Raw genomic sequence first — 23874 nt, forward strand, 5'->3', positions numbered from 1 at the left:
CGAGGTAATAATATGATCGCCGGGTCATCAGGGAGACCCCTTACAATACTGATGGGGCTACCGTGGGTAAACAAATCATATCGTTATTCCTATCATCAACTGATCTGTTCTTTTCTCACTTTTTTATACAGGGCAACGGCTCGTGCGTTATGCATTCTCCTACCAATCCTTGGTCTAACCTGGATCGCTGGAACCATCACCAGTTTCACCCAATCTGATGCTGTCATCTGCTTTCAGTACATCTTCATCATCTGTTTCTCCCTCCAGGTATGAAAACGAAAACCCTTCAATATGGCTCACTTCGTTCCATCGGGTGTCGCGTCGCGTCGCGTCGGTCGTCGGTTACACGAACTTTCATGAATAATCAAACATTAAATCTAAAAGGGTCAGGTGTAACGTTTGTGAAATGCACCCCTCTTACAGCCAAAGTGTCAGGTCCAGATTACCCGACACATCTACAACAAATTTACGAAAAATCGCATCGCGACTCGACTCCCTCACCCGCCGGTCGCTTTGCTCCCATTGGATGCAAGGTCAAATCACCCCTATTTCGCAACCATTACCAGAAACCATTAATAATCTCCGACCAATTGCAATAACAAGTCAATTAGCGAAAATTGTAGGATCTTTCATACACTCCAATAAATACTGGGCAAAAACTTGCCCAATTTTTACCAGACATGAGGGCGATTATGTGTCCAACCAACTGTTGGGTAAATTAAAGATTTTGCATGATTTACCCAGTGTTGGATAAAAAGAAAATACCCAACTTTTAACCAACAAAAATTTACCCAATCAGAAATTCACCCAATTCTCACCATACTGTGTAGCATATTACTAGTTGGGCAAAGAAGTTGAATAAAATATTATATATATTATATGTAAAAGGACATCAGTCCTGTGACATATCCACTCGACCACGACACCTCTTATACAAGAATATAACCTTATTGTTGAATAATAATGTTGCCCGACTTTAGTTTGCCCAGTTACATCTGCCCAACTTATTTCGAACATTTAATTGGGTAAATACATGTAGTAAATGGTTGGGAAAAAATAACCCATATGTCGGACAAAAATGGCCCAACTTTAATTTGCCCAATAACATTACCCAACCTACTTTTTTACTTTCATGAGGTAACTTCATATAGTAAATGGTTGGGAGAAAATAACCCAAATATTGGAAAAAATCTGCCCAACTTTGATTTGCCCAGGAACATCTGCCCAACTTTTTTTTTTACAGTATAAAATGGCTTTTTGAGGATTCGTCGAAAAAATTGAGGCCCGGCAATTTGGAAACCGCCCTGGTTTATCGACCACTCATTATCTAGTTATTTTACTCCACAATCTTTATGAAAATGGTGAAATGGTCCTGTCATGGAATACTGTACCTCAGTTTTGAATGGTGGGCTTACACAGAAACAAATGAAAAGCTTGGAGCAAGTTAAAACAAAAAGTATGTAGAATCATGTTGGGTCCACGATACACAAATTATACCAATGGTTGCCAAATATGTGATCTTTCAACGCTTGAATCAAGAAGGGAAAAGCTTTGTCTGGATTTTGCTACATCCAACACCCAACATGGAGTACCTAATTGTACACATGACCAATTCAGCCATTGGGCTGCGACAAATGTCTTTAATATAGCTTGAATTGAATTGAATTGAAATTGAATTATTTGTTGATGCGTTCGATACGTTATATCCCCCTCCCCCACCATCAGAAACGTTTTTTTTTTTAAAAGTTTCTCTCATTTCTTTTTATTTTGTATGATTACAGGGTGTCTCCATTTTGGTGTTTCACTGCTTGCTAGTTCCGGCTGTAAGTTCTTTGTTACCTCGTTACGTCATTTAACACTATTCCAATAAAATCTCATGAATACATGTAATATTTTTCGAAAACTTAAAATGAGGTAATACGGCGATAAATAAAATTTCTCATGTGATTAGATATTTTGTTGAATATTTACAGTATACAATAAGAAAATGTCCTTTTCTTTTTGTTTATAATGTTATACTAGCTTTGAGTATTTAAGGACTCCTCGTGTTTTCTGATCAAATTTACAATGCATCTACACTCGTTTACTGAGAGTACTGGAATCAGCTTAAGGTGGCTTAAAAGTCAACCTTAGGTCTAGCTTTAATAAAGTTATTTTTGCTAACATAATAAGACCCACGGAGGTTGTTTTTTTTTTTTACACACTAAGGTTTTGTTCTATGATCTCTTTTCTTTATTTACTTTAGCAACCCCTTTATATATATATCCTTTTTTCTCTTCATTTATTTTGTTCTCATTGTGAACTTTGTTTAAGCTATACCATAGCAATTGTATATAGCCCACATAAATCATATACGCATTGCATAATTCATATTTTTAAATAAATCGCACAATTCAGTACGTAGTAGATAAGGCTATTGGAACTCCCATAGTTTGTTTTTTTCCAAACTATTTGCGTTCGTGTTCTCACAAAATAAATAAATACATTTATGAATAATTAATAACATTAATTGACAAACAAATAAACAAATAAGTAAGTGAGTAAATGAATAAATGTTCGCACATTTAAAAAGGTGCTTGACAAAGCCACTGATATTTCCTTAGATTGATTTTTCGAAGGTATTTGCGATCATGTTATCAATATTTGTCCTCTCTCTCGATATTCATCCAGGTGAAAACAGCGCTGAAGCTTCGGCTTGGTCGTCGTGTTGGAGATAGCACTTGGGCAATTAGGAGGAGTTCCAAGTCAACCGCCACATCAACCTTTTAATAGGGTGATCACACTGCCTGTGCACAGAGTCTGCCCCGCGAAGTTGGTAGAAATAGCAATTTTTGTAAATTTATTTTTAACTCATTCGCGACAATCGACCACATTATGTGGTTTGCTGTGTTTACAAAAAAACTAGAACGTCTGGTGACCTCTGAGTCAGTCAAACTCTGCAGAAAAATATTAGCCAATCAGAGCACTCTTTACTTAGACTTGAAAAAAATCCTACTATGAGTTATAAATTTTAAAAGGCCCATTATTGGTCGTTTTAGTCAAAATCTGTACGAGCCTACATGAATATTCATAGAAGCTATTGTTGCCCGCCAGTTCTGCCTAGCAACAAGGGCATGTTCGCGCGCGTTTGTGAGACCGATCACAGCTATCGCAATACTTCGCATGCCATGAATACCTCCATGTATTGTAGTTAGATTGTGCGACGATAAACCATCCATTTTTTGATCTTCTTTTTCTTCTTTTTTTTGGTATTTCTGTTCACTGTATCTATTTGTTTTCACTTTATTTCGAAAACTTTGTGATTTTGCTTCATTTTGGTGGACATATTTTGCATGTTATATTTATTTCCTGTATTTTATGGTAAGTTTTGTTCGACGAAAATCAGTTTATAGCAGAGCCGATTCTCTGTGTTAGATGGGTGTATGTATGTGTGCAGCAGCAGTGATTGTGTGTGTGTAGGCTAAACTGTGTGATGTATGATCTGTGTGTATGTGTGTATGGGCTAGGCTGTCTGCGTGGAGTTGGGTGCATTGTGTGACTGACTGTAGACAGTGTATCTGATGTGTATGCCATTCTATAAATAATTGGCCTGGCCGTGTCTGAGACTTTGCAGGTGTTTTCTTTTCCTTCTTTCCTTCTCTTTCTTTCTTTCTCTCTGACCTAATATCTGCCTTATTGGCCCAATGATGAAAACAAACAATAACAACAACAAAAACTACTTGCTATGTAAAGAAAGAACAAAAAATAGTCTACATCTAAATCTACAATGTCAATGAACACAATTAAATTTTTTTTTTTTTTTTTACCTCGTTAGCCCACGTCAAAAATATGATTATGAATGGTAATGGGAATTGCTTTCCCAAAAAGAATTAAGACTAGATCTATAGAGTCTAGATCTAGCCAACAAATGAGCAATTAACCTTAGCAAAATGTGTTAAGTATTTATTTCTGTACATTCTGGAATAAAATAATATAACAATTTTGGAATTCAAATATATTCAAGAATAATAAAGGGAAATTCCACTGAGTTTAGTCGAGGTCATTCATCCAAATTTATTTATGTAAGCTCAGGGCCAGGGCTAGCTTATCTGCCTATGTTGATGTGTTATGGTTACTATAGGCAACAATTTCTAGTAGTATTTTACAGCCCATTATAATGTTCAAATTAATTCGTGGCTGGTTTTTCCTCTTGAAATATAGACTCATCGTGATTCAGATATTCGAAAATAATTTTTGAAATAATTATGGTATTGGGAATCCTACCCAAATTCGTTATTTCTCATTATCAAAGAAATATTCGTTCAGCTTGTTACAAGCAATGCCTGGTTGGCAGTCTAACTACTTGCATTCCTAGACCATGAGTCATGATGAACAACACATGTCTTTCAGTGTGTATAACCAGTTACAGCCTACACACACATACATGTAGCCCCAGCTAGCCAGACTTTCCCGCGCTAAGCCAAGCCATATCGATATGATCGTCTAGCGCGTATACATTTCATTTTGAGACAGGGGGGGATTTTGAACTAGAAGATAGATAAAAGACGAGCAGATAATTTGTGTACTGCAATTTTGGTCAAAAAAGCAATGTAATATTATATCAATACAAGGAAATATAATCACATTTTTCAATACATGACTTAGCCTGACTCCATCCCTTATTTTGGTTGAATAATTTCTAAACACCCCTTTTGCCTAATCGACTAGCCCAAAGCCCAATGTCTAGACATGTGGCCTAATCCACTACCACGAAGGGCATTTCAGTCCATATATATTACAATCAGTGCATGAAAAAGGGATATTTCTGAATAAATATAAGCATTATCACACTTTGAGACAGCCACAAATAAGTGAAGAATGGTTCATAAAGATTTAATTTCCATTTATTTGATGTAAATCACAAACATTTAGCAAAAAGAATTGTCCCTCATAAAATGCATTTCCCCGCCAGTGAATGGTGTATTCCTGGCCTTAACAGCTGGATTGCCTCTTTGAAGAGTGTCCTGCGCGATCATATTTTGAGAACCATTGTCGCGAATGAGTTAAAAAACTAAACAATATTTTTAAATTTGCATTTCACATATATTTCAAGCATACTTTTAATTACAATTCTGTGTAGTTTCATTTTTATAGGCATGTGGGAAATATGTTAAATGATTTAATTAGAATATTGTCTTTTCAGCCATTGTGTGACATGGCCCGCTGATCGCCCATTGACTCGCGCTGCTATTCTGCGTGGTGAAAATGCACCTCAATGTATAAAACTCTCCTACAAAAAATGCAATATTCTCATGTGTTTCACTCATTGAATTATGTTTTTGTTTACACTCAAGATAGCCACAATTGTAATGAGGTTACCAAATTTTTTTCACTCTAAAATTAAGTCTCTGCGGAATGTTATGGCCTGTTGAATGGCTTCTCGGAAAATCGTCATAAATCCTCAAATCTGCCTTTTTTTTAAAGAAAATATATTGTGATGTAGCTGAAAGTCTGCAAATTCTTATCATTTGATCGGTTTTTTCTGAATAATTTGTGAAAAACATGAGGAAATAGCTGTGACGGTGATCTAAGTAATTTCCATCGCAATATTTTATTGACATTGCAAAAATTTGCATATTTGCATATTTGATGAATATCCATGATTTTTTTTTCTTCAAAAAAAAAAATATTTCCAACCCTGTCCGATGTATCATTTTCGGTTTTGATTTGATTACATACATGTATGCACATATTAATTAGGCGGACTTAGTATTTTCACAACTTTTTCATATCTGCAGATTCGCAAAAATAGCAAAAATGACTTATTTTGTTGGCTTCTGTTTTCAAAACTGTAATAGATATATGAATTTTCTTTTTTTGTCTTTTTTACCACAAAGATGATATGTTAGTGTCTGATAATTTAATTTATTATTTGTGTCCGAGAAAGTGATGAATTAAGTTGTCAACTTTATCGAATTTTGCCATTTTTGCCAATTTGACCATTTCTGGCAGGTTTTTCGGTAATTTTGCGATTTAAAAAAAAATGGTATAAAATCACAACGCATTGACCGATTTCAATTCTGTTTTTTATTTTTTGAAGCTTTCATAAAGCTTGATCATTTGCAATCATCAAATAACATGTGTTTTTTGTACTTATTTTTGGTGCGCTATACCTACTTTTAAAGAGAATGTTGAGCTCTGGGATAGGTGAAGATTAATTTGTGAGCTTTTTCTATCTTTTTATGTTAGTGTGGAAGAGTATCGTTGAAAAAAATGTCAACTGTAAATGATGACTTTTTAAATGGCCTCACTTCAAAACATATGATACGTAACAGTTACAGTTGGTGTGCCACGCCTTCAATTATGCAGGAAACCGGTTTACCTTCTATAATGCACCGTCAGACACTGTTGAGTGACTCTTTCTTTGGTAATAACATACATAAAATGAGCTGTAACAGGTACATGAGCATTTGTATATATCAATAACCCACTACTTGTAATGGCCAACATGGTATGGAAATCAGACTGTTACTTATAAGTGATTGCAATCACTTAAGTCGATTCGACAACTAGTGGTCGTTATTTTCCCACTAAAAGCCATGTTCAAGCCCTCTCGTTTTGAGGAAGGTTCTAAATCTAGTCTTATCTTTCAAATGCCGTTTTAATTTAACCTTTTGTAATTTGTTTGAGCCTGCAAATGGGATATAGTACCTTTTACATCAAGGAAACTGAGTTACGTCTCTAAGGAGCCAGAAGCACAACAATATAGTTAAACATAGAGTTTAGAGCCCTTTCTGAGTCTAACAGACAATGTACAGTACTTGGTAGTGAATCTCTTATCTTCATTTCCATATACAGGTATTTTATGGCCTGGTAGTATTAAACAAGAGCAAAAGGAGTTAAATTGTGGAAGATTGCATATTTCACCAATTTCTTGGTACACTTTTTTTCGTAAACCATGGTATGTTCGTGTCTGTTACGTGTCTTCTCTTTATCTAGACAAGTGATATCGACGATAAATGGTATAATATGCATATACTCCCCAGGGAGTGGAAAATGTGCATACATTGTGTGCGGGTAAGCCTGAATCCGATGTCCGGGGTAATAATATATCTGTAAAGCGCTTAGGCACATTGTTGGGTCGATGTATAGAGCGCTATATAAACACGGAATATTATTATTATTATTACTAGACATTACATTTAACTTTATTTTAAACTTGAAATTACCCAAACTTTGAGTATAATTTTTTCCAGACTTCTTCAATTCAGTTATAAATTATTAAAATTTAAACGCATTTGTTTTTGTGTTCTATGTCGTCCACATAATTGTAGCACAAATGTCAATTACATTGTATATTAATATATACTGTAAAATGATATAATAATCGTACTGAGAATGAGACCATGGACCTGGTATAAATGTAAACATTCATTTATTTAAAAAAAATACTGGACAAAAACATTTCTATTCTTCGTATGTAGTGTTGTTTATGCGCAACATAATCTATATTGTAGTATAACGTGTAAGTTGTAAATAGTTTATTGATATTATTGCAGAAAACAATACAATTTTGATGAAAGTGCATTGCAGGTATCTTCGAACTATATTGTAAATAGGTCCAAGGAGTTAGAGAGAAAGAAGGGAAAGGAGAGGGCTTGGGTTTGGGGTAAATTGAGTTTTAAAAAAAAAATCATAGTTTTAATGCTGTATAATAATGTGTTGAGAAATATGAAACTCATTTTCGTTTAAAGTGTTTAGTCTATTACTGAAGAAAAAAGCAGTGCTTGTTCTAGATTTTGGGATAAAACAACTTTTTGTTCGGTAATCATTTCCTATTATGTGATTGTGAGAAATTCTAGTCCTAAAAATTGTGAAATTATGAACAATGAACTATGTTGTATTTATGTTCGTTTTTTTCAATGATTCAACATCTTTGTCATAATTATGTTGCTGTTTTTATGAATTATGTTATGTACGTAAAAGAATTGGAGTTTTGAGAAACAAAATTAATAAATACAAAAAACAAAAAACAAATTAGGATTGTATATATTTAAATTATATTCAGTATTCAAAGAGCACATAAATCAAGTCATGTTCGACATTTACTTCATCAATAGCGTTAATAATTGATTTCTTTCTTACAAAATGTACATGTTTAAATAATGTGAATTACAGGCTTTATCATGTCATATAAAATGAAATTGAGTATGCTTATCGCATGCTGCTCAAATAAAGATATTTCCTTTGTCTATCAATAGGTGTCTATAAAAGAATCAACCTTGCAATTTTAATACTTATGCTTATATACAGTATGTTAAAGGTTTGTGGATATTTCGTGTAAATATTCTATGTGTTTTATTCTAATGGCAGTACTTTTTTCTTCAACGACTATGTAATTTTGTACTATTAATACATATTCGAATCTTAAGGGACAAATAATTTCAGTCATGTATAATATTTCTATTATGAAAAGCGTAAATGACAGAGAAATATCGCTCTTCAAATGTGTAATATGATACAGATATCAAAGCTACGTATTTAAAAGTGTCTCGATAATGCAATTTTTCTGTATCTCAAATTGGTGTTCTTTTAAATGTGTGCTTGAAGTCAGAACAAATTATGGCCTTTTGAATAATAAGTCTCTTAAGTTTGGTGCCTCTTACGTTTCACGATATTGTGTGGTGTGAATATGCCTTCTTACATATATCAAGGCTACATATTTAACAGTGTCTCGATAAAGCATTTTTTCCGTATTTCAAATTGGTGTTCTTTTAAATGTGTGCTTGAAGTCAGAAAAAAATTATGACATTTTGAATAATAAGTCTTAATAGTGCCTTTCAAGTTTATCGATAGAGTGTGGTGTTACTTTGCCTTCTTTAAGTGACCTTTAATAATTTTATAAAAGTATTACAGTTTTATGATATTTCATTTTGATTTAGAAAATATCACTATGCAAACACGTTTTAATAATCAAACATAATGATGATGGAATATACTTTAAAAGAAATGTTGAAGGTTCAAAGATTTCAAAGAAATTCTGAGAAGTTGAGAAGTAATTTCAAAGTACTTTACATATCTGTGGTCATAAGGAACTACTTTATTCTGTGCATCGAGAGGTTGACCTGGTTGACCACATGAAACGTATTGCTAGTTAGATTGAAAATATGATAGCTTTTCAAGGAACTAAAGCTGTCTGATGTTTATTTATTCATTTATTTATTCATGATTTCTTTCAACAGATAGTTTAATTATTAAATGTGGTATTTTGCTTTCCTTAATGTATTACAATCGAATAACTCATATCGCTATAATAACCTTGTCTTACTATCAACATATCTCTTTAAGAAATATAATTGATTGAATTAAAGATAGAATCTCATTGTTTCCCTCACACATCCAACATTTTAAAAAACTTCGTAAAAGAGTTGCACATTCGAGAATGTCATTCAGGAGAAGTTGAATGAAACAAAAACAAACTTAAAAAGAAGGTGCAAGTGCCATGGATAATGGCATGAGAGAAAAAGATGACCAATTTCGTTTTTTTGTGAGCGAAGGGGAACATAAACAAACGTCAACAATTAAGCAAGACAATAAAATGATACCGAGCAAATGTCACTAACACTAGCAAGACAATGAATGAGTTCAAGTAAACATAATTCAAATATCAAAACGATAGACCAATAGAATAATGTGTCTCTAAACTAGACAGATTAAATATCAACGTTAAGTTCCTGAGCATAAATCGTACCTTCTCCTTGATTTTTTGATGTGTTTTTCCATTTTTTGTATTATTATGAGGTTTCAGTTCTAACACAGTTATTGTCCAAATCTTTGACAATTTTTGAAGGTAGTGTCGGCTGTATTCCTGCATGATTATTAAACCATTTGTTCTGGATTATTTGAAATAAAAATTCATGCTAATTGCATTATCTCTCCATTTAAACATTAATCCTGTGACGGAAATGTAAGTGCGGCAAATTCGATAGGAGACATCAACATTTTTGTTCTTGAAAGCTAAATGGGAAAATGGAAAGTTACTGTGAATGCCCACCCGTATCCAAATTGTTTTTCATAATTATGTGCATCTAGACTGTGCGGCCAATTCAGAATTTGGTCTACTGGTAATTCGTTTTAATTGAAACACAAAACGTCATTTAGTCTGTTTTGAGCTACAAGGGCATTCAATAATAATCTGTAAGATAGTGTAAACGTCATTGTGGCTTCAAAGCAGACGATATATTAAATTCAATAGAAAAATATGTTTCAATGTGCGTTTTCCTACATGTTTTATTCCTTAGCAATTAATGATGGAATCTTCAAAATACTGTAATGTAATATCAAAACAGATAATTGACCAGCTAAACGTGAAAATTGGTAATTATATAATAACCATTTTCGGACATATTGGCCCGAGCGTCTCAAGTTTCTTCAGCACAATGTCCAAATCGACATTTGAAAGCAAACTGTTTCGTGAATGATTGAGGCAGAATTTTTGATCGATTCCTAATGAACGGATAATTTATATAAACTGACAATCCATTTGAGAAATAAAAGTGTATTTTCATTTTTCTCCCAAATACAATGTTATGACTTGTTTCTTTTGTTTGATCTTTTCATATACCATTCATGAAGCTTTATATGATTGTACTGTGATTATGAATAATTCCACACATATCCATTTAATAATTAGTAAGACTGCATGATACATATTTCGATTGATAATTGCTCCGTGGTGAATGATACATACCAGCCAAATAAAAACGGTCGAGCTAATTACCTGGAACCCAACACTACGATACGCCTACCACTGCTCAAACCTACACATAAACTCAAACGCAATTGCAATCAACTCAATCATTAATTATACGTATCCGAATTCCACATATCAAGGGGGCACTAATATAATGGGGGCTCCGCCGAAGCAGGTTCACCCCTGATATCAACAATATGTATATATATATAAATATACCTTACAGCGTCATTAGACGGACATATGTAGTGAAAAATGAGTCATTATTAAAGTAGACATGGTCATTTGCAGGACATTTTCATGTCCTGTAAACGATTAAACAATATAGTTACTACTCTCTACGTACCTTTGCAGGCAGGGGAAACTGATAGGCATCCCAAGAAACAATATGTTTATTCATGAGTCATTAGTTGAATTAGTTATATTATTTTAGAGTTAGGGTTAGGGTAATATACCAGTTTTGTTCATGTCCTGTTAATGTACCCTTTAGGATTATACAGTGCGTCCCAGAAAAAATGAAACCGAGAGTTTTCGTTGTTTTATAACTTAATCACAATTACAATGAATAAATAACACATATTTGTAAACCTTAGATCAGGCATTCTCAAATGGCGGCATGCGCGCCACTTGTGGCGCTTGCGGTCAGTCGGAGTGGCGCGCGACTGCTGCAACAACAAAACAAAAAAACAGAAAGAAAGAAAATATATATAATTTAGAATTAAATACTCGGTTAAATCAAGAAGTTACAGTCGAATTTGAGCCCAAAATGCCTGGTTAACAAACAGGGAGAAAGAGAATTGATCGTTTTTACCATTTTATACGAATCTAAACCTAAGGTCTGAACAACAATTAGATTACGATAGGATACCAATTTTAACATTGCCGATCTCTGGAAACATCTTGTTTTTGTTTGTTTGATTTTCACTTTATTTTGACATTTCCCATGTTTATTGCACACACAAATAAACTGCATATAAATATACCTCCAGTGTAAATGTACCCAGAAATTGTACTAATTTGTTCACATCAATATGAAATTATGATCAATTATAGTTGTGGAATGAAATGGTGCTAAATATGCCCCATTTGCGCCTTTAGAAAGCCTTTAATCCAGGGGGCTCCGTCCCCTGCTACCCCCGTTAGGGCTTCGCCCCTGGACCCCACCCATTTTCGGCTCGGTCGCTACGCCCTTCTCGCAGCACAGTCAACCATACAGTGTGGCACTTCAACTACAAATTCTTTTCGTTTTGGCACTTCTAATAAACTAGTTGAGAAGGCCTGCCTTAGATCCTCCTCTTTTGTTTGATGCAACTCATATGAAGCATATTTCACGCATGAGTGACTAAAATCAACTTGAAGAGAGGGAATCAAAAAGTCATTTTGCGGACGGTATCTGAATTTCAAAGATAAAATCACATTTCTAGAAAGTTTAGTTTTTGCCCCTTTCATATGACACCTCAATCATGAAAAATGAGCCATTCAACGATGATATTATAGTATTAATGACTGCTTTGAGAGAAATAGTTGTTTTTATACGCTCAAGGGAAGGTTAGAATTGTGCTATTGCCCCGAGGCTTGCCGAGGGCAATAGCCCAATTGTAACCTTCCCGAGAGCGTATAAAAAGAACTATTTCTCGAATATTAAAGCAGTCATTAATACTTTTATATGCCGAAAAAAAAAGGGGGGAAAATTAAAAAAAAAAAAAAAAAAAAAGCTTTTGTCGAAGATGGGATTCGATCTCTTGCGTACAAAAGGTGATGTAACTAAAATCAGCGACTTAAACCGCTCGGCTATCGCGCTCTGAACCATAGCAGTTTTTTCTTATATATACATTAAAATGGATTGAAAACGGCTTCGCGTGGCGGATGCTTCGCGGCTGCTCCATTAAACAGGCCCTTCTTTTACTTTTGCAATGCATATTGGCACGAATTTAGATCAAGATCTATCGGCAGATGTTGTTTTTTGGTTTTTTGGAAGTTTATTTTCGTCTTCATGTCAACAATGCAAGATAAATTTGTCGGTAAGATCGATCGAGATTCAATTGTATTGAAATTACCGACTAATTCTTCGCACACGTACGGTATCCTCGATCGCTCAGACCATTTTTTAACATGTAAACCTATGGGGTAACCATGGAGACTGACCTATTTTCCCAATAACCATGGTTATAGGGATTTTGAACTGTTTTTTAACCATGGTTACCGGGAATTTTCGGGAACAGTTAAAGTTTATGAATGCAATTTTGACCAATCAGATTGCTGGATTACTTAAGTGAGGTATATAATTGCTCTTAGTTTTTGTTAATTCATTTTAAACTCTGACGTCGGAATATAACGTACAGGCAATATAATCAGTCCAAGCAAAGTGTTGTTTCCTTAAAAAATACTGCATGTGAGATAAAATATCATGTCGGTAGGAGGTATGGAGCAATAAGCTGATCTTTTACTGAGGTCTCTTGCTATCAATCATATATTTGATCAATATGACACTGCCATGTCACATCACGAAATCAAACTGCGCATGCTCTCTTTTCGTGTTTCCACCCCTCCCCCCACCCTAGAAAAAACGCTTTTACACGCAACGATAAGATTAGCCAGAGCCACGCAGTCGTTTATGTTGTGTGTTTCAGGAGCTTAAGATTTAATCTCCGTCGCTAGGTGAACAAAAAGTGTGATATTAATATTTTGTACCGAGGGAACCGGTCATTAAGAGATCATTATCCATCCTATCATTAGCTGCTTCATAATGGATGGTCGTCATGGTTATCCTATTGACAAACCATGGGCAAATGTATCAAACTGTATGAACGAAAAGTCAGCACACGCGGAGCGCCTCATTTGTGCACTAGCCGCATGCTATGGTGACTGTTCAGTCACAATGGATTAGTCCACGCCCCTGCGGAAAACATTTGTATCTCTCCCAGAGGCAACCGCGCTCTATCTACTTTTGCGGCATCGAAGGTCCGGTCGCAGTGCAACACGGGACATTAAAATAAGAGCCAAGTTAGCATCGGTGTCTCACGAACGGGAATGTTGATTGCATGATACCATAGCCTTTTAAAAAGGATATTGAACAACGGTAAAGAGTATTAAACTAGCGCCAGATTGTGATAACAAAGTCACACAAACATTGAAAAAAAGGAAGAATCGTAATTGCTTGTGAGTCGTATCCAAAGGGAATCAGATTGATGTTTTGAGCTTCATTTGGAGATTTTCTTGACACGCGGGATGGAGCGTTTTCTACAGGTGAGTTTTATGGTGAATACATATCAGCTTATCATATAATAATATTCCGCTTATATAGCGCTTAATACAATGTCCCTAAGCGCTTTATAGATATACTATTACCCCAGTCATTGGATTCAGTGCTTGCCCGCACAAGCTGTGTGCATAATCTCCACTCCCTGGGGAGCATTCCAGCCAGGCGTTACTTGACGCTCAAAAACTGTTTGACCAACAATGACGGTCGCATCCTACCGGGTACCCATTTAACACCTGGGTGAAGAGTAGCAGGTACAGGTTAATATCTTGCCAAAGGATATTAGTGCCGTGTCGGGATTCGAATCCTCGACCTTCGCAACTCCAGTCAAGCGCCTTAAACCACTCGACAACGACTAATTCAATTGTACTTGTTCTACATTTTATATTTAAACAAAAATTATGGTTCATACAAACTGTAGAGTAACACAATAAAAGGTGTTAACAACTTAAAGAGAAGGTTGAGTTATGGGGAGAAGTGAAACATAATTTGCGAGCGTTATCATTGTTATTATGTAAGAGTGGAAGAACATCAGAGAAACAAAAATGTTCCCTGAAAAGTATGGCTCTTCAAATGCCTTCATATTCTAAATATGACATGTTACAGCACGACAGGCAATATGAAAACAACGTACAATGTGAGACTGAGGACCCTAAATAAAAAGCAAAGCTCATTAGAAGAGTAGTATTATAAGGTCTATAAATATTCAATAAAAGGCAAAACGATAAAGTAGTACCAAATTTAAAATACAAAGATATTTAAATAATAACAAAATTGATACAAATTTTATTTGAATTGGGATTAACTAACATTACAATTTCATGTAAGAAAGATGATTTTTTTTTTTAAATTAAAAACTTAAATTTTTGAAAACACGTTATTTGGGGGAATATGTCTTTATTTGAAGCTTTCAAGGATTTGCTCAAGACATGTGAAAGGACAATATTTTGTGGAAAGGAGAGACTTATCTTCAGTGGAAAAGTTAGAGAAAGTTTTTGACTAGATTTCCATAAAAAACAAAATGTTTGCTTTTATATGTATTAACTGTATGCATATGTATTTGTATTTGTGTATTAAGGGCATGTTTGGTGTGTTTAAATCGAGTTTTATAATTAAGTTTAAAGTAAAACCTAAAATCACCATTGGTTTAGTGTCATTTGCTGGATGATTGAAATACTTTCAAGTAGATGTCAGCTTCATTGAAATGTGTTAAATGTGAATTTTGAGCCGAAAATGTGCTTCGTATTGTGGACATTTCCCCACTCATTTTGGCCATTATCTTGGTATATGAATTTGAGGATAGTGATTACACATTTACAGACAGTTCACAGAATTAGGAGTCCTGAATGCAATTGATAAGTAATTATTTGGTTTGTATGGTTTCAGAAAATGAGGGCATAAGCAGTTGCCTGCCCCCCCCCCCACACTCTATCAAATTCTTTTTGACACATCCCTCCACCTGACTGCTTGGTAAAATATTGGCATGGTTAAGACAAATATTTGAACATAATAAAAAAAAAAAAAAAGACAACTGGAAAATATCCTACTTCTGATCTAGCTGGGTTATAAAGACAACCCACGAGACCAACAGTGTAGGTCTTTTGAACCCTAAGTATAATTACCTGAATGTCCACAAGACTGACATACCGTTTGTGAATCCTCGAGGAATTTTTCAGTAGACCATGTAGGATACCGGAGCGTTTATGTGGTGTAATTTCTTTTCATGTGGATATCATATCTGAGCCAAAACTGTGTTATCTTTTCTAATATTGTAGAAAAATATATAAAAACGAATAGAATTTTACATTTCCGAATTTCTCCTAAAGATTAATCTTGATTGTATTCTTCCTTTAATTTTGTTTTTGTTGCGTTGATTTTGGCATGCTTATACATTTCTTCTTTCAAATTAAAAATACATAATTTTGATAAGTTGGTAGAGAACATTTCTTATCTTAAAAAGATTAGAATACAGTATAATTTATATATATATATTTATCCGGACACTTACCCCCTGAACATCTACCCCCGGATAACCACCCCTAGGATAACCACTCTCTAGGACAACTGGCCCCCTAGGTCAACTACCCCTTAGGGCAACCGCCCTTTAGGACAACTACCCCTGGACCGCTTACCCCGAATATTTAGAACTCCTAAAGCTTATTGTATTGGGGGTAAAAGGGGTCGGTACGGGGAATTAATTTCCCATTTTCATTTCTGATTTTTTTTTTGTCCTGCACGGGAATCACTGTGACCCCCTTGTGTTTCAGAAAAGGAGGGGTTCGCAGACCAATATTTTACCCCTACATTTTTTCTAATTTATTTCATTATTTTCATTATTTCATTGGCCGTTTAGTTTGACTTGGATTTGCCTAGGCAGAACGTGGTAACATTATGATAATGCCTTATCTCGCCCTAATTTCCATATTTTGACGATTTCTGACCACACTAGCACAAGTTGACCATCACAAATAATATATTATGTCTTTGGGTGCCATTTAAATGAGATAAAAATCAAAATAGAACAATGTCTAAATACATCTCAAACTATTACAGCTCTGTCAAATTGATCAATTAACCAGATAAAAACAGGACTACAGCATTTAGACAGGCCTCTATAATTTTCTACGATGTGTCTTTGACACAAACACTATTTGATGTTTCTAGGGGCGGAATGGGACAGATAATTGGTTATGAAAGTGTGATGTGAGCAGCCTATTCGACATATAAAATGCATATAGCAAGTACCCCTCAGACCACAAATCGACTGGACCTTGGTCCGGCCAAAAATAAAGATTGGCTCGTGGGGAAAATTCCCCAAAGCCCCACGGCCAATCTGCCTAATAATGTTTCCTTTATAGGATACATGCATTTGTTTTCTTTCAAAAGTGACAGTTTTGTTTGTGGAAGCCCCTTGTAAAATGGTATCGCACAGACGTTAATCGAGAGAGAGAGAGAGAGAGAGAGGGGGGGAGTGAGAGAGTGAGCCGAATTCTATGGATTTGTTGTTATGAATAACTATGCTATTTTCAAATTTACATGCATATATTCTTTATCTGTTGTTCAAAACAACAACCAAAATAATTTGTGCATCATACCACGCCCTGGGGAGTCGAATCTGAAACCTCTCATCCCACTTCAGTCTCCATAATAAACATTTTTTTCATGTCTTATGTCTAAGCGAAATTAAGAACTAGTTTGCATTTTAAACACATCTTGGGAGTTTTTAATCATTTAAAAATCTTGCTCCTTATATTTCTCGCAAAAACCTATTATATTCGTGCATTGCACATTTGTATAAAATCTGGGGACTTAAAAAACTCCAAGATTTCTCCCACAGTTACCTCCAAAACACATGCATAATGCTGCATTTATCCATGATTTTCTCCAAAATAAAGAACTTCTTTGCATTATAATCACGTTTGGGTTTAAATCTCGGCTATTTATGATGTGACCAATGACTCTTTCCTCGGCCCTATTTGTGTTTCTGTGGAATGTAGTTTTTGTGGAAGTCAAGAAGATAACTTTGGGTTGCTATAAGTATTCATTAAAAAGAAATATAAGCATCTTCTATGCAAGAAATATCGCCCTTGTGAATGGGGCAATTATTTGAAAGTTACGTAAAAAATACACCAATCTTGCCTTGATATATAGAAAATAAGATTTTAAAATTACTTTTTAAAGATTTTTTAAGAGAAAAAAACACATGTCTTTTGTACTTACAACTGCGAAATTTATTAAATCCAATTCCATTAAAATTGGTATCAAAATATAGATTTTGTATTGCCCTAATTCAAGGTTTCCTCAAAATATTAATAACAATTGCTTTTTTTCGTCAAATAAGCCGATTTTTTGGTTCCCCCCCCCCCTCCGATTTAGGGGTGATCGCTACAAACTATGTTCTTAAACCTCTGAATATTGAGTATGATGTTAAAAAAACTTTCGAATAAACAAGGTGTACTTAGTTTGTGTGGTAGTTGAAGGCAAACCCTTCTTTTCTGTCTTTGGCCCTCCGCTTATAATGAAAGGAAATAAAAGAAGATCAGGAGGAGGGTAAGAAGAAGAAGAATGGGGAGGGTTAGAAGAAGAAGGAGGAGAAGGGTGGTCAGAAAATAAGAAGAAGGAGGAATGCATTTAGACCTTATCAAATCAGGAAACAGGGGGAATAGTAAGTGGAATTTTAAGTTCATTCTCAAAAAGTTTTGTATTTAATCTTAAGTTTGATTTCTTTCTTAACTATTACATTCCGAGCTGCCTAAATGCAAATGAATTTAAAAACTACCGACGTGTTTGCAATGTATGTATGCAATCGCCAGACTTCACTTGGCTGTAATAATATATAATGTGAATTAAATTCTATCTCTAGTGTGTTAAACCCGTGAACCTTTTCTGATATGCAATGTATGTATCTAAAAAAAACAATATGGAAAACAATATTAGGTGTTTTTTTTTATGGAACTCGTCATTGAAGGTTATTCGAGAAGTCATTCGTGAAACGTTTAGAAAATACAAGAAGTTAAATGACTTTGCTCTACCTCAAAAACTTCACCTAAATGTATGTGTTAACCATAGAATTTACCCTATACGAAAAAATAAATGTTTGCTGTAAATCTTTACGTTGAGGAAAGCGATGTCTATATCTTTTACTTCTTCTTGTTATCATTACTGTAATTATTTTTTCATTATTATCATTATTATTATTTCGTTTTGTTTTAATGTCATCATTATCATAATTACTATTATGGCCATTATTTCTTCTTTTATTACTACTTATATTACTACCATTATTGTTATTACTTCTACAATTAATACTAATACCACTATTACTACTACTACTACTACTACTACTACTACTGCTATCATTACTACTACTATTGTTCGTTTTCTTTATCTTTTTCTTTTTTGGTAGCCCTATACCTTTCTATCCTGAAGATAAATACAGGCGAAAAATCTAGATATATGTTTTGTTGGTGATGAACCTTCAATCTTCGCGAAGAAGAATGAGAGTTTTTAACCGTCAATATGACATGGAGAAATACTAGTTAACAAACGTAAAGCTCTATTTTTTAAGTATCATAACATATAAAATAAAAAGTTAAATATCAAATGATACGTGAAACAGAATGACTTGGAGGTAGATGAAGAAGAAAAACCTTTATGGGAGAGTGAGGAATGGAAAGACAGAGAGGATGAAAATTGGGACTGGGTTGAACAAAGAGGAGAGGTGACAGATGCGAGAGACACGCTTATACGTCATTTAATATCATTGTGTGCATCAACCAATTTGCAGGCGTTTAGGCTATTTGCGCGCAAAGCCTTTTTAATAGACCATTTTCGTAATGTACTTTATTACAAATTATTTCATTCACCTCCTACGAATAACTGTATTTCAATAGTCAGAATGCAAATTGCATACATTAATTGATGCGAGGTATGACAAACATTATGACTTGTCCTCCCTAATAACACGTGTTGTATGCAATGCATACAAATTAAAGAAAGTGGCCTATTCCGTCATTTCCTGCGCCAATTAAACTTTTGAGGGCAAGCGTCCCATACGCTAATTACCCCAAGCATTGCTTGCACTTTGCAGTGTCCATTAATCTAACGTTCATTTGATCTCATCAACACATGATGAATCTTAAACCGCTCAAGTCGCTGACGCAGTCTTGCTTCAGGCAAATGACGCATCTTGAACAACACGTTTTAAACATTGTGCACACGATTGCATTATTACGTGCGCTAATATCACCTAGGAAACAAATTCAATGCATGCACTAGTAAATCAACACAATGTTGCATTGTTCATTTTGCAATCATCCTTTATACGACATTCATTTCATTAAGCGCGTCAAACACAGCGCCGGTCACTGACGCAGAGCTACGCCAGGCAAACAACGTCTCGTGTGCAACGTACTAAACATAAGAATCGTTATAGCAGGAAGCATCTCGTCAACAATTCGTCATGGAAGTACATTTCCATGTCTAAGCCAACATAAAAAAGATGCTTTACCTAAACATAACGGTTAAAATATAACAGGGTAAGGGGGAAATTACGACCTCAGTCCAGGGCTGACTTCGAATCTTTGGGTCGCGTTCACGAAATGTCAGGGGTAATGTTTGTGAACTATGTTTGTGACTCATATAGGCAGTTGAAAGAGGTCCAGGTGATAAATAATGATAAAGGATGAGGGGTCTATTGAAAAACAGGGCATCACACAATCAAAAAAAAGACAGCCTACCGGAAATAATTAAGGCTATTGATGTCGATATTTCGTTTTTAAATAGCGCAAAAAATGATCTGCTACAGCATCAATTTCGCTGATTAAGTTGGTGGTGTTGCTAGGGTGATATACATATATACATATATCATGAGATCAGCAGTTTTCAGGCGCGTTCAGCGTTCGACCTTCTAAAAAACAACAACTACAACTACACATTAACACATGACTAGTGAGGAAATCAGCAAGTTGGCTTTTGAAAAAGTACACTTTTAAAGGGATTGAGTATCTCTGCCTCAGATTCTTGAACAAAATCCTGGATTTAGCTCATGCAGCAATCATAACTATAAACTTAGCTCAGGACTCTTACAAGCCGATCGCCTGTCTGATTACCAAGATAGTTATTATTTGAATTAGAAATGTCAAAAACTGATTGTGCCCTTCTATCCATCTATCTTCTATCTTTTTTCACCTCCTCTGTATATTACCCTTCTTTATATACTCTCTCTCTCTCTTTATCGTATCTCTCTCTCCCTTTCTTTTTCTTCCTGTCTTTTTTTATTTCCCTCTTCCTACAGTTTCCTCTGTGTCTATACGTCCCCGACCTATCCCCCTTTCTCTCGCCCTCTCTCTCTCTCTCTCCCTCTCTCGCTCGTTCTCTCTGTCATACTCTCACGTTCTCTCTCTTTCTTGATCTGTATCTTCTTCCCCATGTCCTAAAATGAAGTCGGAAAGAAAGTATTCCATTTGAAAATTGATGTTGACAAAGATTGCTATTAACAAAAAAGAAAATAAAAATTAGCCAAATTAATGACATATCAATAATTGTACTCATATACTTGTATACTAGGGGGATTGTTTATTGCCAGAATAGCAATGATTGCTGTTCTACAGTATATATTGTATGAATAATGATTATAAAAACTGAGTACGATTAATTGTATGGAAAAGTTCTGATATTGAGCCAATATGTGTTTGTGGGAGAAAGATTCCCATAACATAACAGCTAATAATATGAAAAGAGAGTCCATGGCAATATTTCATTGATATGCATGATTACAAACGTACTATTTGTATATTGTTATTCATACCTATATAATAATTTATCTCTCCGCAGATATCATACTTCATCCTCCTGCTATGCAAAGGTAAGTTGATAATACATCATTCGTATTCCATGAGATATTGCACGAATATCGTATTTCGTCATCCTGGTTCCATTTTCAACCCATGTAAAGCAAGAATGACACGGTTTTTTATATTGTTATTTATCTCTTTTGAGAGACGTTGAGAATGAACTTTAATAGCGCTCTATGAATTTAGAATATTGTAATTGTTTTTGATATAGTTCTTGTTATTATTTCTATTAATATATTATTGTTATCAACCTTTCGAGAAAAAAAATATATAGTATTTAAAAGAAAAATATACCTCTTTTGCATTTTTTTCAGTTTGATGCAATTTGTAAACAGGGATTCGTCATTTCACGCAATAAATATGACGAGGATACATTTTAAAGTAGTTTATTTCGCATTTTGTATTTCATTATATTTTGTACTTCATATATGAAGTAGATATAATCACCCTTTCAAAAATGAGATATATAAAGTAATTAAAAAAAAAAAAAAAAAAAAAAAAAAATAATTCATCTGCATTTTTTACTCCGTGTACACCAAAAGAAGTTATTAATAATGTTTCTAAACTTAAAAATGGCAAGAGTCCTGGTTTTGATGGAGTGGATATCACATTGGTTAAAAATGTTATTCATATTTTATGTTACCCTTTATGTGATATTATCAATTTATCTTTAAATACTGGTGTTGTCCCAGACAAACTTAAAATTGCAAAGGTTATTCCTATTTATAAAAATGGATCAAATGTTAATTTATCAAATTATAGGCCCATATCTATTCTTCCTATTTTTTCAAAGATTTTAGAGAAATGTGTATACAGTCGTGTATATAAATTCTTGGAAAAGTACAATATTATTACTCCCAAACAATTTGGTTTTCGAGCGGGACACTCTATTTCTTCTGCCATCTCTGATTTTATTCATAAAGTTACAAATGCCTTTGATAATAAAGAAATAATGATTGGCCTGTTTTTAGATCTTAGCAAGGCTTTTGATTCTCTTGATCACTCAATATTATTAAACAAATTGGAATGTTATGGTTTTAGAGGTATTGTACTGAAATGGTTCAAAAGTTATTTAAGTAATCGCAAACAATATGTTGTTCTAGAAAAATGTGAATCACAGACAATGGCGATAAGATGTGGAGTGCCCCAGGGCTCAATTATTGGGCCATTATTATTTCTTTTATATGTAAATGATATTTGCAATGTTTCAAAAGTATTAGAACTGATATTATTTGCAGATGACACTAGTGTGTTTATGTCCCATCAAGATATTGTATCTCTTCAAAATATGTTTAATACAGAATTTGCTAAACTGGTTGATTGGTTATATATAAATAAACTTGTAATCAATATTAAAAAAACACACTTCATGATTTTTACCAAAAAAAACATTGATGTTACCCAAATACAGGTTAAAGTTAAGGAATCAGTTATTGAATACGTTACACATTTAACTTTTTTAGGAGTCACAATTGATGATAAATTAAATTGGAAGGAACACACTGGTGTCGTCTGCAATAGGTTGGCTAAACATGTTGGTATATTTTATAAATTGAAATTTTTACCTACAGAAATATTGATAATTTTGTATAATACATTAATATTACCCCACTTAAATTATTGTATTCTTGTATGGGCATGCTCTAGTATGCAAAATACAAATAGGCTTTTAATTTTACAAAAGAAAATTATAAGAATTATATCGCACAGCCAATACCTTGCTCATACTTTACCTCTTTTTTACAACCTACATTTTTTAAAAGTAAACGATATTTATGTTTATCAATGTGCAATTTTTATGTATCTATGCTTTAAAAAACTTTTACCAAATAATATTTTACAATATTTTCAACTTAATAAGAATATTCATGGCCACCAGACCAGGATTTTAAATAATTTTCATATTCCAGGAGTAAGGACACTAGTTTCCCAAAATACAATTTTTTTCAGGGGTCCAAAAATTTTGAATGACATACCCATAGATATTCGACTGAGTCCATCACTAAATAGTTTTAAAAGAAAATTTAAACTGTACCTGTTAAGACAATACTCAATAGTGCAATAACCTATATTCTTAATGTTCATCAGACAGAAAAGTGTGTGTTGGTGTGTACGGGAGAGAGTGTATGTGTGAATGCAATTCCCCCCTCCCCTTTTTTTCCCTTCCTTTTTATAACAAATACAAAATTTGAATAATGTACTTAGTTTTTTATACAATTACTGGAGACAGACTTTTACATAAGGCCCGGCCTTCCTGTCTAGTCTCCAAATACTTTCATTAATGTACATGTTTAAAAATGTTTTTTCCCTTGTCCATCATGTCTTCTCCACTTGTGTAATCCTCATGTTATATATTGATACATGTATTTTATTCTAACTTTTATATGTTTGCTTTCCTTGTATATTTTTAATGAAAGTATTGAATAAAGTGAACTTGAACTTGAACTAAAAGAAAAATATACCTCTTTTGCATTTCTTTCTGTTTGATGCAATTTGTAAATAGGGATTCGTCATTTCAACGCAATAAA

The 23874-nt window shown here is 34.1% G+C and overlaps 1 long non-coding RNA gene across 1 annotated transcript; it reads left to right on the top strand.

The window, feature by feature from the left end:
- Nucleotides 1-134: 134 nt before the first annotated feature.
- Nucleotides 135-2751, top strand: LOC105438857. Its single transcript, XR_004063641.1, has 3 exons — nucleotides 135-267; nucleotides 1782-1823; nucleotides 2671-2751. It is a non-coding gene; the product is annotated as an uncharacterized LOC105438857 (long non-coding RNA).
- Nucleotides 2752-23874: the final 21123 nt, after the last annotated feature.

Source organism: Strongylocentrotus purpuratus, unplaced genomic scaffold (assembly GCF_000002235.5).
Source record: "Strongylocentrotus purpuratus isolate Spur 01 unplaced genomic scaffold, Spur_5.0 spur5_scaffold_12, whole genome shotgun sequence".
NCBI lineage: Eukaryota > Metazoa > Echinodermata > Echinoidea > Camarodonta > Strongylocentrotidae > Strongylocentrotus > Strongylocentrotus purpuratus.